Source organism: Sciurus carolinensis, chromosome 8, assembly GCF_902686445.1.
Source record: "Sciurus carolinensis chromosome 8, mSciCar1.2, whole genome shotgun sequence".
NCBI lineage: Eukaryota > Metazoa > Chordata > Mammalia > Rodentia > Sciuridae > Sciurus > Sciurus carolinensis.
Genome location: NC_062220.1, coordinates 51,364,369 through 51,384,324, shown reverse-complemented (window position 1 = coordinate 51,384,324; position 19,956 = coordinate 51,364,369). Strand labels below are relative to the sequence as shown.

Genomic DNA, 19,956 nt, shown 5'->3' with positions numbered 1-19,956 from the left:
GGTTTATTGGCAAATTGTTATTTAGTTGTATTCTGAGGAACCAAGGTTTCATCCTTTTGAAGTATGGGATTTAATGAAGATTGCACAAGAGCCAAGGGCGGGGTCATCTTCATGTAAACATAGACATCATCAGTGATTCATTGTCCATCTGTCTGTTCATCCATTCATCCCTCCCTCCCTCAGATGTACCCTGGGTGCTGCCTGTTACGTGCCCGGTGTTGGGGGTACAAACACCACTTCATAAGTGTCCTAAAAAGGAGCTCACGGACTTCTGTATTTGAGGTAAAAAGGACAAGAGAATAATCATCCACCTAAATACAATTATTTCCCAAGGAATTAATTTAAGAAGAAGAAGAAGAAGAAGAACAGTTGTAAAGATAGCTGGGAACATTTCTTAAGTCTAGCTCAGAGAGATTATGTGAGCCCCTGAAATGTATTAACTTGAATTAAGATAATTCAAGCTACATATTCAAACACTTAAAAGCGTGTTACTTGATAAATTTTCTGATACTCAAAGAATTCCTATTTGTGTTTTTAAATAGTACTAATGTCTTATTAGAGTAGGTAATATCATGTCTCTTTAATAGCCTATAGTGAAAATTATCCCTCACTGAATAAAAACGTATTTGGTTAAATAGTTGACCTGGTCTTCCTTCTGAGGTCCTCCAGAAACACCAGTCACTAAAGCAGTTAAAAAGTGTGTCTTCAGTAATATTTCAAAGAATGGAGGAAAAAAACCTGATATAATTTTGTAGCCTCTTAAAATGTCCCACACACTGTGAATGTGCAGGAAATGCTGTTAAGTGACCTCAGCAGTTTTGTTGAATCAGAAGAGGGAGTTTTCTTTTTTACAAGTCAATCCATTTTTACTGACATTGTGCAGCTGTGTTTTATGATTTTCTGTATACATCATTGAACCTCATCTTTAATAATGAATTTTTAAAATGATTTTTTGCTATTTAGATTCATAGTCACTGTAGGCTACTGAAAAGACTCTCACGGGGGAGGATGTATGTCTCCAACTCTAAAAAGGACCTGCTCTCAGAGGCCATTGTCTTCATTTTCTTTCTCCTGGGACTTTTGATTAAGAATAATTTTGTGTGATTGAATGTGAGGGGTCTAAAACATCTAACACTTTTTGCTTATGTACATCATGTTTTAATGTATATTTAGTTTATATATATTTATGTGTATATTGTGTGTGTTGGTAGTGTGTCTGTGTGTAGTTTATATGTGTATCCCCATAAAACCTTTATGGTAATTTGAGGACTAAGAAAATTACTGCATTAAGATGGGAATCTTGTGTGGCATCTGATTTTTTTATATTGTGAAATATTAGCTCAGATAATGACATTAGAAGGACATCAGTCTATATCTCCTTTGGACTTTATGACAACCTCTTTGAAATGAATTCCAATTTTGTTGTATTGATAAACATGTCTTCTAATGTCTGATTTAAAATACTCAGTTTATTTCAGTGTTACTATAGGTTACCAAATATTTAATTAAATTTCTATATCCATAACAGTATGGCTAGATGAGCACCAGTTCTTCACTGATTAGAGAAATGAAATATAGCACGAATAATAAATTTAAACTCATGGTAAAAAAGAAGCCAGATGAGACCCTCAGGTCAGATGGAATGAGTTTCTTTTTGTTTCACTCTCAAAGACACTACATTGGAAGTCTATTGGGCAAATCAATCAGATTCTCTTGGTAGGCTCTCCATAACTTAAGGTCCTGCATTGAGTTGCATGTCTTGTTGTTGTCACATTAGAAGATGTGCATTCAGATCAGGTGCTGGAGTGTATGAATACTTTTATTCCTATGAGTCTTTGAGGGTGGAGAAGAGATAGGGGTGCATAGATTTAGCTCCACTTACTCTGATGTTAGCATTATTTTATTGGCATGTGTTTCTACTCTAACATCATTGTGATCCTAAATTAAAAGACAAATGAACCAATTTTTAAAAAATGATTTTAAACCTTACAACATGGATTTGTACTCAACACATTTTTCCAAAAACTGTTGGAAAATTCATGGTCTCTTGTGGATGCTGTGGAGAGATGAATTCTGCTTTGAGTTGGTATACACGTTTGAAAATATAGATTCTTTGGTTTGTTTTGCAAGATAGCACCAAGGTCAGACTTTCAATTCTCCTCTTTTCCTGTGTTATTCTATTATTCCCTTTTGTTTTGAATATTTCTGGTTTTCAATGAAATACTTTAATTATGACTTAACTACTTAGGATATGTATTTAAAACTGTTGTGTACTATCTAGCACCAGACATTTCTGCTGTCCTGTAATGTTGATCTGTCAGAAAACTGTGAGGCTCTTAAATTGAGGTTGTTCTTAAACTTGATCAAATCCCACTTTAATCTCTGGCACTTCTGGAAAACTGAGAGCTGTTCTTGAAGTACTCACTCATTTGGGACAAATATTTTCAGTACACACTCAGTAGAAGTGACTCCATTTGTGTATCTTCCTGGTGTCCTAGTCAACTTGGTATTACTTATTCATACATGTAGGTGACATAATCTGTCTCTTTTCGCTAACCTCTGGCTACTGGTGTGTGGGACTGATGGACAGTCTCCATTCTCTCCCAGAACACATTGCCTGGAAATGGCAGCAGGCCTTCGGGATGAGCTTGCCCACTGTACACTCTCCAACTGCGTGTTTGTGTCACTTGTACTCATGTTTGTAATAATGCAGTATCATTGAGTAAAAACAGACTGATGAAATATGAGCATATAAAGAAAGGATGTGGTTGTTTCTATGAAAAGAAAAAAGCATTGGAAAGATGGGATACAGCACCATTAGTAGACTTTGTTTATCTCTTTTGACTCAGGTGTACGATAGATGACTCTCGATGTTACTATATATGTTTAGAAGGCTGATACTGGAATTTGTAGATGATGCTTAAAAAAGAAACTCAATTTCTGTACCGTCTTCAAAGACAATTTCTTAATCTAAAAGATACTTGAATGAATTAAGTTAAATAAAATGTTTAAGGCATTAAACATTATGCCTTATATTATAATTATAATTTATAATTTATTTTTGTGAATCTCCACTTTAAATGACATTTTTGTCCACTTACAGCTGGTATTATGCTGCATTGTTAGTGATACATTATTACTTGGTGTTCTACATTAATTTATCTGTAATCTGATTATACACTGAGGTTATATTTGAGCATCATTAATCTGTTTATTTTTAATAATTCAGTTAGAGGCCTAGAATATTAAAATTTATATTTTTACTATCTAATAAAAATATTTAGAAAAGTAATAACCTAGAAGTCTTTAGGAAAAGATATGTAAATAACATAAGAAGACTTTTCTGTATGTGCAGAAGAAAGTTAAATATATTTTATAACATTTTACTTGGAAGTAATTTAAACTTACAGAGAAGTTGTAAGAATAATACAAATAACATTGAAATATCCTTCACCATTTGCTTTATTTGTTTCCCTCTCTCTTCTCTCCTCCTTTCCTTCCTCTCCACTTTCCTGTCTATGTCTATCTACCTACCTATCCATCTATCCATTCCTATATCTTTATCATTGACCTGTCTTTTGTGTGTGTGTGTGTGTGTGTGTGTGTGTGTGTGTGTACCTACATAGGTAGACTCACCATCTTTTTTTCTGAACTATTTGAAAGTTAGCTGCATAAGATTGGGTACTTCTTGAGATATTCTTTTTCATTACCCCGTGCAGTCATCAACCTCAGTATGTTTAATGATCATCAATACTTTGCTTTATTACTAAGGTTTATTTTCCATTTTTGTCCGTTGACCCACCCAATACTCTGCTGTGGCATCTTCTCATCTCCAGGGCAGAACAAAGTCTAGAATCACACTTTGCATTTGCTGGTCATGTGCTTTAGTGTTCTCTACTCCAGCACAGTTCTACAGCCTTCTTCTGTACTTAGGACATTGATATTTCCAAACACGTCTTTTTTTTTTTTTTCCTTTTTTAATTATAGGCTGCCCCTCATGTTATGGTTGTGTTACATTTCCTCTATTTTAGATGTAGGTTATGCATTCCCAGCCAGAATATTACATAACTGATGTTTTGCCCTCAGGATTTCACATCTGGTGATGCATCATGTCCATCTGCTCCTCAGATCCGATGTTAATTTTCATTATCTGGTTAGGTCATTAGTTGATTTCTATATTCTATTTTTTCCTTGCTGCTGTAGGCAATATAAGGGAAGACATATAATTCCAGGCAGATATCTTGCTCTTCATCAAAATGTTCCCCCTATGTGTTTAGTATTTGTTGATCATTCTTTATTGTGGTGGTTACAAAACAATGAGATTTCCCTTCACATTGATACTTGGTCTTCTCATTTAAGCAAGCACCCTCTTTTCCTCTTATTTCTATTTCTACTTAGTCTTGGTGAGAACTTGTAGATACCCAATTCCTCTCAATGGTTTACAATTCATTACTAGTTTTTTTTTTTGGTGGTGCTGGGGATTGAACCCAGGGCCTTGTTGCATGCTAGGCAAGCACTCTACTAACTGAGCTATATCCCCAGCCCTCATTACTATTTTTGAAGTTAATTCTGGTGCTCAAATAGTCTGAATGGGCAATAGGAGACACTACAAGTTGGCTCCTATGTTTTGTGATATGCTCAACTCTTTTATTTAAGCACTTTCTTACTTTAAGACATAGCTAGATGTTACAGGATTATGTCTTATGCATTTGTGCCCCAGCATATCCCCTAAAGTATCCTGATTCCTTTGATTGAGGAGTGGTTCTGGTGGTTCTGGGCAGTTATGTTCATTGCTACTAGGGAATCTGCTAGGGCCCTCGAGTAGATAAAGCTAGAAAAAATATATAAGCGTATATACATATGCATGCAAATACACACTTATATGCATATATGCAAAATATGTACATACATATTTTGGAAGTGATGAGTTCACATAAAACTTCTAATCTATTCCCATAGCTTTTTTTCTGGTCATCCCTCATAACTCTTTTCACCTATGGGGAGAACCCTGCTTCCGGTGACTTGAGTATATTTACTAATTTGCTAAAAATTATAGTCAACCTAAAGTAGTTTCAGGATTATTTTGCTATAACACTATAAAATATACCTAATGAAGAGTTTAGGGTTGGTCTTTGACCCTTCCCACCAAGAATGAACTCTAGAATACTGTGTTCATAACTTGAAAAAGTTACTATACTTATATTGTATGCATTTAATGTATATAGCATGATGTTTTTATATACACATTCAGAGGATATAATGACCTACATAATTACTGTAGTCAACAGTCAAGTCAGTTAACAAATCCATCATCTCACCTAGTTGCCATTCTTCTTTGTGGCAGTGTGGTTATAATATTCATTTGAATTGCAATTTCGGTTTGTTTACTTTACTTCAGTTTTATTCCTTCTTCCTCATCTTGTTTAATTTTTTAATATTAGAAACATTAACATGCTTCCAAAAGTCAAAACTATATAGAAAGATATACTTGGAGAAGTAGTATTACCTGTAGTGTCCTTTCCTCTCTATCCCTTACTTTCAGCCTCCATATAGGTAACAAACTTCAACAGTTTCCTGGCGCAGTCCACACAGTAGGGAGGGAGTGGATTAGGATCTGCCTTCTGAAGGGAGGCATATCAAAATGTTGCGTATATATTTTAAAACCACCACACCATGTTTATAGTTCTTTAAAACTTGCCGGTCCTTCAGTCATTCCATTCTGCCATCCATCCATCCTTCCTTCCTACACATACTTATTATGTTTATAGGGTTCCTCCCCTTTATATTCTCTCTCTCTCTCTCTCTCTCTCATACACACATTATCATCTATGTCCTATAACCTTCTTTTTCTTCTATGATATATTGAACATATGAGTGTATTACAGTTTCTGAGAAACTTTTTATAAAATCAAACATCAATTTTTAATCAAGTTCCTTTGAACATAAACCACTCCCTTAGTGTCCCAAGAAACTCATGATTCAACACAAAAACTTCCCTCAGGTATCATCTGTAAGTAAGACTGATTGCTACTGTTTTCTTACAAATCCCTTCGTCATGTTAAATACATTTCTTTTTATGAGTACTTGATCATTTTTTTTAAGTATAGGACTATATAAAAAGTTACAAAATGCCTTTTTATTATTATAGATTAAATCGTAATTATATTATGTAATTTTTTTGATTTGACTTAGTGTAATAAACTTTGACATATTTCCTAATATTTGATTATAATATACCCTATTTCATCTTAAATATGATTTGACTATTTTAGATTTTATTTGTAATTATTATCATTATTATTACTATTTTTTGTGGTGCTGGGGTTTGAACCCAGGGCCTTGTGCATGCAAGGCAAGCACTGTACCAATTGAACTGTATCCCTAGCCCTGTAATTATTTTAATTTCTAGTGAGGTTGAGTTTTTAAAAAATTACTCATTGGTCATTTTTTATGTGTTTGTGTGTATATGTGTGTATAGTCTTCCTATTTGTTTACATTTTTTTTTCTGTAGGGGTAATGAAATATACTTAGTGAGACCTAATTGTATTGCTAGGAACAGTAATCTTTAATGTGTGTGTGTGTATGTGTGTATATCCATATTTTTTTCCAGTGTGTCATATTTCTTTCAAGAACATATATGTTTTTACACACAGATTTTTTTTTTTTTTTCATTTTTAGGGACTCTGGTCTATCAGTCTTACAGTTTCTGGTGTTGGGATTATGTTTATACAACTTTTCCCTATACTAATATGAGAAAACTATTCACCCATAATTTCTTCTTACAATTTCATCTTTTATATTTACATTTTGTATTATCTTAAATGTATTTTTCTACAAGGATTGAGTAGGGAATGCATCTTTTATTCCAAATTGCTGTTCGGTTGTCTCAGTAGCATTTATTGAAGAATCCATCTTTTCTACTGCTTCAAAGTGTCACCATTGTCATGAATTAATTTCTGATATACATTTGGATTGTATTTTGATGATCATATTACATTATTTGTCCTCCTTTTCCTATGTCAGTACCACCCTCTTTTAATTACTGCATGTAATATATTTATATTCTGTTTTCCAGTAATCATTAGAACTTTTTTCAAAATTAAATTATTTCCTATGGAAACTTCGATTAACATAGAATTGAATTTAGAAATTAATTTAGGACAAATTTATGTCTTTAGAATATTAAAATATTTTTGTTTAAAGACAAATCATCTTTCCGATGATCTGTTTTCTCCTAGTTCTTATTAGCATTTTCTAGTTTTCCTCATGTAGATGCTGTGAATTTCCTATTTATTACTTGATATTTTGATTATACATCTTATTCAACTGTATTTCCTGTTTTTTGATACTGACGCGTAAGAAAGCTATTGTATTCTACATATTAATTTTTAAGCAAATAGTATAGCATAGTGTGTATTTTCAGGCAAATTACTTGCTCCAGTTTCTCTTGTAGTTGTAGCTTCCTCATGGAGATTGTTGATAAAGTTCGAATGACATGTTTTAAAGGGACTGGTATGCAGTTCTCAATTAACCAACATTAATTATTATTATGATGATGGTGATGACTTTTAGTTTTCTCTAGGTTACTGTACTGAATTTTATTATTGTCTTGTAGTTTTTTTAAATTGGTATCTTTTGTTTACAAATATTTACTCATTCATCTCTAAATAAATATTTTGCCTTCTCTTTCCAGCTAGGTAAGATTTTGAAGTACCTTGCACAGAGTAGTTTAATTCAGGGAAAAGGTATTTTAAATCATTACCATTTTCAGTTGCCTTTGAGTTATTGATCGAAAGTCAACCATGTCCTAATGTGAATGAATTTGGAGAATTAGCTTTGAAAAATTAATTATACAAGATGATTTAGTTTATTTCATTGAGAAGCTCCTGGTAGATATGGTCTGTAAGAAAAATGTTTAGTAAGAATGTCATAGTTAAAAACTGAAGTCCAACATTATCTTATTAATAGAAGAGGTCTCTGACTTATGTTCCTCAGTGTATCCCTTTTTTTGAATAAGTGTGGTAAATATTGTCAACCAAATTAATTTACTAAAAATGACACATAAAGTATGTAAAATAACAAAGGAATATTTCTCACATTATTTTCTAAAAGTAAGTCGTGAGGAAAATTACGAATCCTAATTGTGATTGCTGGCCATAAATCCTAAGACAAAGATTTGTTTAGAAAGCCAATGGAACATTAAAAATGTCCATATTTTAAACATTCCACCGTGCTTAAAGTAAACTTTAGGTGAGCAGTGTGATTCAGTTTCATTGTATAATTAAGAGAAGATGAAAATCTATAACCAAGTAGCAACTTGTTTGAGAGCTAAAGACCAGGGAGGAAGAAAGACTAATTCATCCATCATGACTGCCTGCAAATTTATGGATGTGGGATCTACTCATGAATTTCTAAGCAGTAGCTGCGACTTATGCAACTTAGAAATATTGACTTTCAACTAGATCAAATCATCCACAGGAGGGTGGAAGGGATGATTTGTTAAAAAAGTCTTCACTATTTTCTAGCCCATGATCTGGGTGGGCGGCAAAATGCCACATAAACGTGAGAAACAGGAAGAGTTCAGGAATGGCTGAAGTAATGAAATGTGCTTTGGGATTATGTTTTAAAAGTTTTCCTGAACTTAAAAAATCCTCCTCTGATAATTGACAAGTGTTACTGCTCTCTGTTTCCCTCTGATAATTGACAAGTGTTACTGCTCTCTGGTTTGGAAGTCAGGCTGGTAAAGAAGCCCTGAACTGCTGGACTGTTGGGTCAAAGGAGGCCAATTAAAAGCAAAAACTGGGGGTCGGGGATCTAAATTACATTCTTAAGGGTGAGCAGGGTTTTGGTTGGATCGGAGGTAGATGAAAATGACTGTTTGGATGAGGGGAACAGGTGGGAGTGGGATTACGGAAAGTAGAAATAGCTATGTGGTGTGAGCACCAGAGCAGATCTAGGTAGATAATAACTAAATGGAAAGAGACGGGATGATGTGCAAGGTTTTGGGAGGTTTTGATATCTAGGTAGGTTTAATACTCATGGTACTTTGGGTTAACAGTTCCTTTGTCCCCAAGAAGGAGGTAGACAGTTATTTAAAAAAGTGTTTTACCTTTGAAACACAATTAACCTTTTTCCCAAAGAAATTCAAAACAGACATTGTTAGTCCTGAAGTACAACTTTGAATATAAAAGCAATTCCTGAGGTACCGTGATAAATACCATTGTGAAATGGTGGCATCTTTCTTTTGCTGATCATCTAAAAGCAAATAGGAGCAGTTACTGCAACTAAAAGCAATGGTAAATACCCAAGGACAGAAAAGAGCCAATAAACCTTGATTTAAGTCACCAGATTTGACAACTGAGAAATGTGACTTGGGATTTTGATTTTTTTTTTTTTTCTCAATCTCACCTTAGTCAATATCAACAATATTAGAATGACAAAATATAAGGTAAAAGTCTCAGGCCATAGGGAAAGTATCAGGAGGGAAGTTCAAGAAATCCAGGTTGGATGGTGGTGATCACAGCAGTTACCATACACATGTGTAGCTCATTCCTGCAACCTGCTTCTGCATCTGAAATGAGCTGAATAAAAGGATTGCTTCAGAGATTTCCTGGGGACAGACAATATCTGGTTTTGACACCTCGTATCAGTCACAGACCAGTGAATAAAGACCTCTAATGAAAGTCAGTTACGACACCTGAGAAAATAACAAATGCAAAAAGAAATGGAAATAGCATGTCATCTTGTGATCATATTAAAAAACTTCATGTGAAGACTCAATCTTTTTCTGTTAAGTTATAATTACCTTACCTATATATCATTACTATTAGAATATATAATTAAATATCTGCTTAATAACTTGATTAAAAACATTTTTCATTATTTATAGACTATATGGAAATGACAACAATCATGCAGGTTATAGTTAAGTACAGAGTTCATAATTCGTGGGCAGTGACAGTAATGGGTATTAACAAAAAACTCAAAGCTAACAGGTAATTACAAAAGGAAATTGGAAAACACGTTGGGTGATATATTGCAAGTGAACATGATATATTGAAAGTATATTATGGTAATGTAATAAAGATTGTCATTCTTAGTGACTCAGTAGCAGAGTGTCTTAAAATGGAATTTCTTAGCAGGCATTATACTGTGCATTCATATAGTCAGTGGTGATTTCAGAGATAGTTTCAAATAACATTCATGGGTATCAACAATATGTTCTACGTGACAATATTACTTCACACCCCCCTAGCCATAATGAATTTGCAGTCTTTCCCTCCCTTTTCCTTCTCCTTTTCTCCATCTCATTCACTACAATGAATGTGCTCCTAAAATCTACCAGATTGGGTTACAGTGATTACTAAATAAGACAGAGCAATCCATTGCTCTCCAAATGCTTCCCTCCGTGGAACTTGACCTCTACTGCTCTTTCACCTTCAGTGCCTCTAGTTTTCAGACAAGTAAGCAGGCAATTAGCATATACTGCTAACATGAGTACTGGAGTTATTCATGTAATTATCTAAAATTCTGGCATACAGGGACAAGCAAGAGTGGAAAGAGACTTGAGGAGTTCTTAAAGGAACTTGTGGTTACTTCCAGGAGCCATAGAAGATGATGGTGTTGATTCTAGTGATATTTAGCCACAAAAGTTGTAGTTTTATTTTTATTTGGTACAGATTAGACAGTACCTTTATTTTTATCTGTTATCATCAGGAACATTTGTTTTACATATGGACTGAAGGATATGGAGGAAGGCTGGGTTTGAGTAGAGAACCTCTTTTAACTTGTGAGCAAGAAATGACAGAGAATGGAGGAGAGTATTAGGAAGGAAGGTGTGCATAAATGAAAATGAAAATGTTTCACTGATTGAAACTGTGGTCTGTGAGGCCCTGGTCTGAGGAGAAGAAGGCTGAGGTATTGTTACAATCACATTTCCCTGCGTTGGTACTCAGGGGGATTGTTAACCCAGGGTATTTCAGTTGCTGACTGGAGATCTTCTTTGGGAAAGGGTGGTCAATTCATTGTTGGTGGGTACAGATTGCTTTAGTTCATACACTTTTCAGAAACAAAGTTTCCATAACTCAGGCAATTTTTACCTCAGAATGACATTTGAAAATATATATGGTTTGCTATAAACAATATGAAGACATAAACCAAATTTTATGTATTTTTGAATTACCCCCAGGTAGGTTCTAGGTAGTTAATGAATTTTATTTGCTGAATAGATGAAATAATTTGAAAGTTGCTCAGAATTGGTATATTACTTGGAAATAATTCTTTGGTGAACCAATGGAAATGGAAAATTTTGGTGTTTGGGAAAACTTTTATAAAATTTCAGGATTCACTGTTGTCATTAAGATTTCCATTATGGACTCTTGCTACTGTATTGACACCTGAACCCACATTTTTAGCTTTTGTTTACACTTAAAAAATTAATGCACGTGTGTGTGTGTGTGTTTAGTGGATACATATAGAACTGCATTAGAAGAGTCTAATCATTTGTCCTTGGCATCTTAAGTTTTAATAAAATGATATACCCTCAAAATTGAGGGTCCATAACTTTTTACTATTAACCTTTATTATGGCATATTTCCACTTTTTTTTTAGTGCTGTGAAAGGCACATGAAGTGGGTTTGGTTGGCATTTGTTGTATTAGAAGGAGATCACCTGGATTTGAATTGTAACTCTTCTAGGATTCCTGTCAAGTGGCTTTTCAGTGGCCCAGTTTCCCCACCTGTAAAATGGGATTAACAATAATACCTACTTACCCCAAAGGATTACTAAACAGATTAAATATGATAATACATGATTATTATGATTTAAAATATCATAGCCATTATTATTATGATTTAAAATATTTTTTATTAATTTCTTTCCTAAGTCTATATAATTTTTCTTTAAGAAGTATTTATTAAGTAAGCAAAATACCCCAACCTAATTTATTTCCTCTTGAAAGGAAGCCCCTTTGGCAACTGTAAATTCTACATTTATTCAAGGTAACTGTGGTTTCTCTCACATTGAGCCAGATGGCGTTCTCTAGCTACAGAATGAGGCAATGAGGCATCCTTTAGCTGTGTCATTTTATGAGCAATCTCATACATAACTTAAAAATGTAATTAATGCAAAATTTAAAAATTGATATGGTAAGTGTATGGAATTTTCCATGCAATTTTAATTAAGTGATTTTTGCATCAATATATTTTAGGAGCATAAAAGGATACATTAAAATAATTAACACTTGTCAGAGTTCATTTCAACAAAGATTAGAAAGTAAACAAATGAAAATGAAACCAGAAATAATCTGTAAGTTTAATTATAAATATGACCTTTATTTCCTTGGTGCTCAACTCAGATGTGTGTACTTTACATTCTAATGTTTCAAATTTTAATTCTGTTCATGGTACTAAGTACTTGAAAATATTTTAAAAAATCTTTAAGATGTAGACTGTGGGTAGCGTGACGTGAGTCATTCAGTCACCTGGGACTTGCCAAAAAAAAAAAAAAAAAAAAAAAAAAAAACCTCAGCAATCAAGATAAGTAATATTTTAATAGTATATTAAAAAAATCAGCCAGGCATGGTGGCACATACCTGTGATCCCAGTGACTCAGGAGGCTGAGGCAGGAGGATTGAGAGTTCAAAGCCAGCCTCAGGAATTTAGTGAGATCTTATCTCAAAATTAAAAAGAAAATAAGGGGATGGGGATGTGGCTCAGTGGTTAAGTGCCCCTGGGTTTAATCCCTGGTACAAAAACCCCCTACAACAGCAACAACAATAACTTTAAGATGTAATCCTCATTTGGTGAGTTGCAGATCACTTCATTCAGAAATGTTTACTAATCATCTAGTGCATGTTTTTCATAGTTCTGAACCATGAAGAATACAGCAGTGAATGAATACGGCAGACAAGAATTCCTGCCTTAATGAAACTTAAAGATGATGGGAGGCAGGCAATAAACACCTAGGTAAAAATTGTTCATGTGATGGTGGTAAGTACTATGGAGAAAAGTAAAGCAAGGAAGGAGTTAGGAAAGTAGATGATTTTAATAGGCAAGACTTCACAGGAGAAGGACACTTTTGAGCTTAGACTTGGGGCCAAGGGGGAGGGGAGCAGGTGGATGCATGCAAGATATTTCAGGTAGAGGGAAGGATAGGGAAGCTGCTGTGGGTGGAGAGTAATAAGAATGAAGTCAGAAATACAAGCAACTAGGTAATTGCAGGTTGCTATAAAATTGACTTTTTCTCACCATAGCACACACCTGTAATCCCAGCTACTTGGGATGCTGAGGCAGGAGGATCACAAGTTTGAGGCTAGTTTCAAACTTAGTGAGATCCTTGCCTCAAAATAAGTTGGGGGTTAGGGGACAAAGGGGTGGGGATGTAGTTCAGTGGTAGAGAGTATTTGCCTACCATATGAACAACTGGGTTCAATCTCAAGTACCACCCCTCCCCCCCAAAAATGGCTTTTACCCTGAATGAGATGGGGAACCAATGGAAGTTTTTGAGGAGAGTGGAGTGACTTGTGACTTGACCAATCAGATCAGTTGTACCAAGAAAAGTCAGGAGTGGCAGGAAACCTGTTGAGAGGCCCCTGCATTTATCTCCAAAATGGTGGTAAACCATCACTGTCCTACTAGGGCGGCTGTCCTGGAGATACTGAGAAGTGGCTGGATGCTTCATTTATTTTGAAGGCAGAGCCAACAAGATTTGCTAATGAGTAGGATATCACATTAGAGTCATCATGGCTTTGGACCTAAATAACTTAACATAAGTGAGGTTTGAGAAGATTGTTGAGTGAGTCGATTTCAGGGTTCCTGTGGGGTAAATTAGCAGTTTTGTTTCAGATGAATTGAAGTTTCTACGTACAGTCTCACACTACATGTGTGTTGCATTTAAAGGCATACAAAATAAAGAAAACCGAAAGGTGATGTGCTTCAATCTGAGAAATCTATGCATTTTATATTTGGAATTGTTTTAAAGATACAATTTATTGCAAATATTTGGGAACCTATTGTTATGACTTTCTGCCTTATGTTATTGATTGATGGTCTAACACTTCTTTTGTAGGCTAAGAATATATTTTTTGTTTTGTTGGTTTTGGTTTTTGGATACTTATACCGAGACATTCTTCTATTATATACTATCTCTCGAAGACTTTCTTTCAAGTATTATCTAGATTGGATGGCCACATGTTTATTCAAAATGATGCCACAATTGCCCAAATATTTTTAGACTTACTTTTTAAAATTAATTTAAAAATTATCTATAATTTATGGCCACTCATGGAAATTAATCTTGTAGGGGCTGTCAGTTTTTATACGTTACTTTCATACAACCTCTGCTTTGATGCATTGTGTGTATGTATGTGTGAGTATGTGTGTGTATGTATATATATATATACATATATATATATGTGTGTGTGTGTATGTGTATATATATGTGTGTATGTGTATAGGTGTATGTATGTATATCTTTTTTTCTTTCTTTATTTTTTGTGATGCTGGGAATTGAATCCAGGGCCTTGTGTATGCAAGGCAAGCACTCTACCAACTGAGCTATATCCCAGCCCTGATGCATTGTGTATTCATACTCCTTAAGAACCAACAAGTATTTTATGAATATACTCCCTTCCTTATACAACATTTTCTTTCATCTTGACTTAGTAACTGACACTTTTAATTTAGTTATGTCCCTACCTTTATACTTCCTCCCCCACAAAATCTTTCATGTGATTAAATGCACTTAGGTGCCTCTATTCTGTAGCTCTTGTTTTTCTAAATCTAGGACAAATGGCTTTTATCTTAGGCCTGAAGATGCTTCATGATTCCCAAACATCCTTCAGTGCTCTGTCTTACTGGATTGCTCAAATCAGGATCTCCCACTTCTGCTTTCTTGTTTGGAAGAGCACTTAAGTCAGTAGCTTCCTATTATGGCTTAGGTATGAGATCTTGCCCCATAAGCTCATGTGAGACAAAGCAGGAATGTTCAGAGGTGAAATGATTAGTTATGGGAACTGTAACTTAATCTGCCAATACTAGTTTAAATGGACTAACTAGGTGGTAACTATAGGCAAATGGGGTTTGACTGGAGGAAGTATATCAGTGGGGGTGTGCCTTTGGGGTCTCCCTGGTGCCTGGATCTTCCCTTTCTCTCTGCTTCTTGGAGTCCATGAGCAGAACAGCATCCTCCACCATGCTCTTCTACGTTGCGGCTCTGCCTCCTCTCAAGCCTGGAGCAATGGAGTCAGCCTACCATGGACTGAACCTCTGAGACTGTGAGTCAAAATAAGCTTTCTCCTCTAAGTTGTTCTTGTCAGGTATTTTGGTAACACTAATGGAAAACTGACTAACATATTTCCTAAGGAAAGGAATGCAGGAGGCTGTTTGTGTCTCTTTCATTGTGGTACTACTGCCTTTATTTCTATTTTATTTCTATTGGATTGATATGTTGGGCTGAGTATAAAGTTCTATCTATCAAACTATCTACACACACACACACACACCCAACACATATCTGTCCCCACAGAATTTTGAAATCATTACTCTTTTTTTGTCATCTGTATCCCATTTTTACTTTCAGGAAGTCTTTGCCACTTTAATTGCTAACTAAATGTGTGTACACATGTGTTTTAATTTTTTTCCTTTGGAAGCTCTTGGGATCTTTTTAGATTATTATTTTATGTATGATCAAATTTCATAATTTGCCTTATTACAGGTCCCTTTTTTCCATTTGTTAGGTTGAGCATTTTTAGGGCTCTTCAAATCCAAAGACTGGTGACTTGATTGTGGGATGAATCTAGAGACTTGTTTGATGCTGAAACTTCTCTGGTTTTATTACTTTGTTAATTATCTCTTTAATTTTCCTACTTTCTGAAATAGCTTTTAGTTAGATTTTGGATGTGCTAAATTACTGAAATAGTATTCTAAGATTCTCTGATGTTCATTTGCAGTTGCCATTCCTTAGTGTTTTGTTTCTGATTTCTAGAAGATTTCCTTGACTTTGTTTTCTAACTCCTCGATTTAAATTTTTATCATATTTTTAAGGTTAACCATCATCTTTCTGATCAGTGATTACTTCTTTTATTAGCATTCTGTTCTTATTTTATATATATGATATCATCTCTCTCTGAAGATACTACGTTATAGGTTCTATTTGTTTTGACTGTACTTAAATTATTAAGGAATAATTTAATATTCTCTAGGAATATTAAATATAGTTTTAAACAACTTATGTTATCCTTTACTTTTATTCTTCTGGGTAACGTCTGTGTTAAATTCACACCTCCATTATTCAAAGTCTGTTTTTGTATGTTGTTCTTATATGTTGGAGTCTGTTCTTAAGTACATGATTATCATTTGCTGTCTCTTGTTTAAGATTGGGTCCAGTGTGGTGATTGGCACCTCTATTCGTATGTAAGGCTTAGTAGTGTGTTGGTTAGCTATATGGTTATAAAGTGGCAAGCAATCCCCAGTACCCCCTCACCAAAGGAAAAAAAAAAAAAAAGAATTAATATAGTTTGCCCCAGACACGTTTTCTTTCTGTTTCTGCCATTCTTTCACTGTTTTTTGACTACACAGAGAAGCAGGCAACTTGAAAAACACTTGTGGCTACCATACATTTTATAGATTCTATTACAGAAAATAAATTAAACAATAAAAAGAATTCAGATTTTATGGTTTTAATGTTTTGTTTGTTTGTATTTTTCCATCTGATAGAAAAACTCCATGAAGGTTCACAATGATGAGTTATTATTTGTTAATTATCAAGGATAATCTTTAATCTTTAATAGTCCTATAACAAACAAGTTTAGCTAGACATCTAAAAATATCAAGAACCATTTTATATTTGTGTTTGCTAAAATAGTGTAACTAGGGTTATCTGTTTAGTGTCTTATCAGGGAAAGACTAACACTTTCTCATGTCTGTTTTCTGTATATTATATACATTTAGCACATTTTTGTCTATGTCTCCTAAACAAGGAAAATGCATTTATATAAAAGCACACTTTCCTCTCTTTGGTATTTCTTATATTTTTGTTACATATATTTATAACATTTCTTATACTGACACATGTGTAAGATTTTATGTTAATTAGCTTCTGAGCACATTATAACTGGTTTCACATCTCACTCCTTAATGCATTGACAGAGTGTATTTAGCAAGTGTCATTTTTGTTTTATCTCTCACACACACACACACACACACACACACACACTCACCCAATTCTCCAATCAGTCCTCAGGAATTGGTACCATCATTATTCCCATTTTTTTTCTGGCAAGTAAGTTCAGAGGGGTGAAGGAACTTGCTAGAAGTTAGATATGTGGTAAGCAGAAGAGTCAGGATGTGAATCTAGACCATCTGGCTGAGGGTCCATGATCTGTACTATTATGACTAGAAGTAGTAACTGACATTGGAATGATGACTTTGTGTCAATATAAAGTGCCTTCAGTTTTTATCTCAACCATGATAGATATTAAAGAACTTGCAGAATATGTTTCTAAATAACGCAAAAGTCTATGAAAGAATGAACTGTTGATTATCTTAGTTCTAGTACAGTAAAAATGGCAAAATAAAGACCTTATCAAACTCTGTACTGTCTCAGAGGGCAGGGGTGTACAGCAGATCAACTCAGCAGTACTTTTCAGCCAGGGCTCAGTGGAGACTAGGTCCCCTCTTGCGTTGTTGAGGCCCATGGGCATCTTGAAAGTATGCTAAGACCAGTTTGGTTTCATAGTAACCTGGGAGGTAGTATCCTTTTATAGTCAAACAGCCACACAGAGGGCAAGAGGGGGTAACATCTCTAGTGCCTCAAAGATGTTTGTTATTGACCCAATCATAACACTTCCCCCTCTCTCTGTAACCAACCACATTGCACAACTGGGAGAAGATAGGTTAGCACATTTTCAGAGGTCATAAAATAATCTGCAGGTTTCAGCTTTGAATGTCCACAGTTTTTCTTTGTGAGGTCCTAGTTTGTGTACATAGGTGTTAGACCGCTGGACAGCTTGATGCTTGAGTTCTTCTCACATTTGGGCAGATAAACACCAGCTACCTGGACACCAAATGATGAACTTGAGGAAAAATGAAAAGCCTTCTAGGCAATGAAGGAGTGCAGATGGTCTGGCTGCTTCTGTAGAAGGTAAGGGTGTGCTGGATGAAGAATACTTTAGTACCAGTGCCACTATTGCTGCCCATCCATGGAGTTCCACTGGGAAACAGAATATCCTCATTGTGTCTGAAACACTCGTCATATGTTACATGAAGGAAGGAGTAACAAGATTGTTAAAGATCATGACATCAGACTACTCACAGAAGCCAGAAGATGGGTAGTAGTATAGAGTTCCAGTGTCTTATAATAAGCTTTATGTACTTTTAGGCAAATACTGCTTTCTGGTCACCCATGGATTCAGAATCCTGGAAGGCCCAGAGCACAGGGAGCAATTTGGCTTGCAGGCCTCATTATCAGCAGGCACAGACTTGAGTTCCAACTCCACCTTGTATCCTTTGATGCTGGGCATGCTGCTCAGCATCCCTCAACCTTATCTTTCTCATACGTGAAGTGGGGAGAATAACAGTGCCCGACTCCTATCCCACACACTGGGTAAGCTCTCTTTATGTCCTCAGTTAGCACTTTCCTCAGCCCTCCTCTGATCTTCCTTGCCTTTCTCCCCTTACTTTCCTTCCTGAAGTGACCAACGAAGAGCCTTGAATATTCCAACAACAAACACATGTACTGTCGAATAACAGGATCCAGCACTGAATACAGTGACTGGCAGGCTGAATCAGTCAGTGCCTTTTAATGAGAGTAGGGTCAGTTATAGTCACTGTCATCATCGTCAGCACCTCCCTCTTTTTAAATATCCTCATTCTGTTGATTTCGTGTGCTAATTATTCCTCAAATTTATTTTCTATTTCTGTCTCTTCGTTTTATTTTTTTTCCCTTTTTTTCCCCTATGCTACTGCAGGAGTAGCAACAGGACTCATCCTTTTACACATCTAAAATCTATCCTCATTCCTGTCAGGCCTGGTTGTGCCCCTCACTGCTGAATCCCTTTCTCTGTTCCTCAAACTCTTCAGGATATGGCTCAGTTTATTTGGTGTGGAATTGAAGCTTATAGGTGATCCTTCTCATAGTTGCAGGAAGAGACTGTCTCTTTAGGTTTAAGCCCCAGGTGGTTTTTCCCAGGTCTTATAGGCACCCTTCCCATTCTTGGAGGAAAGAGTTAAGTTTTCTTACCACACCTGATCATGAAGTTGAGCACTGGGCAGTCATCACTGCTGCACTGGCCAGTTTTATGAAAAGGAGATAATGATCTCAAGACCCTGACCCATGATCATATAGCGCTTTGGTCAAGCCTGTAATATTTATGGAAACCCTGCCTGCATTTAGCAAACTAGACTGTATTCATTCTTTCTGAATCTGATGGCTTTTCCATTTAAATAAATTTCATATTTGCTATGGACCGGAAATTTTATTGGAATGTAATAGCAGGTTGGGTCTATGTCCTTGGTATTTTCATCATATTTTGATGCCATCAATATTTCTATGTATCATTTTTTGACAATATAGAAAAGGTGGGAAGAAGGATGGTAATCAGAATCTGTTTCCCAGTGGTATGCAGGTCTCCTGTGGGAGAGACCATTGTCATGAGGGTTCCTACATGCATAGGATTATTTATATTTTCTTTGTTTCGGTTGTGTGAAAGAACTCTGAACTTACAGATTGGATATCTTTGCAGATGCAAACCCAGGTTTCATTTTCCACCTTAGAGCATTGATTTGCGTTTTCATTATATTTTGCATAGAGGTCACTGCACTGTTCTGATGACAAAGAAAAACTGCTTTAAATTCAGGCCACTTCTATCAAGTTAGAAAAAAATTCTCCCCAGAGAAAAGCATTCTGCCTGCAGGGTCTATAGCTTGTAGGGTGTGCTAGGAAAAGGTGCATACAAAT

The 19,956-nt window shown here is 35.3% G+C and overlaps 1 protein-coding gene across 2 annotated transcripts in view; it reads left to right on the top strand.

Moving 5' to 3' along the window:
- Cdk14 (cyclin dependent kinase 14) overlaps positions 1-19,956 on the top strand; it is a 549,244-nt gene that overhangs the window by 82,465 nt on the left and 446,823 nt on the right. The gene's annotated exons all lie outside the window — the stretch shown is intronic.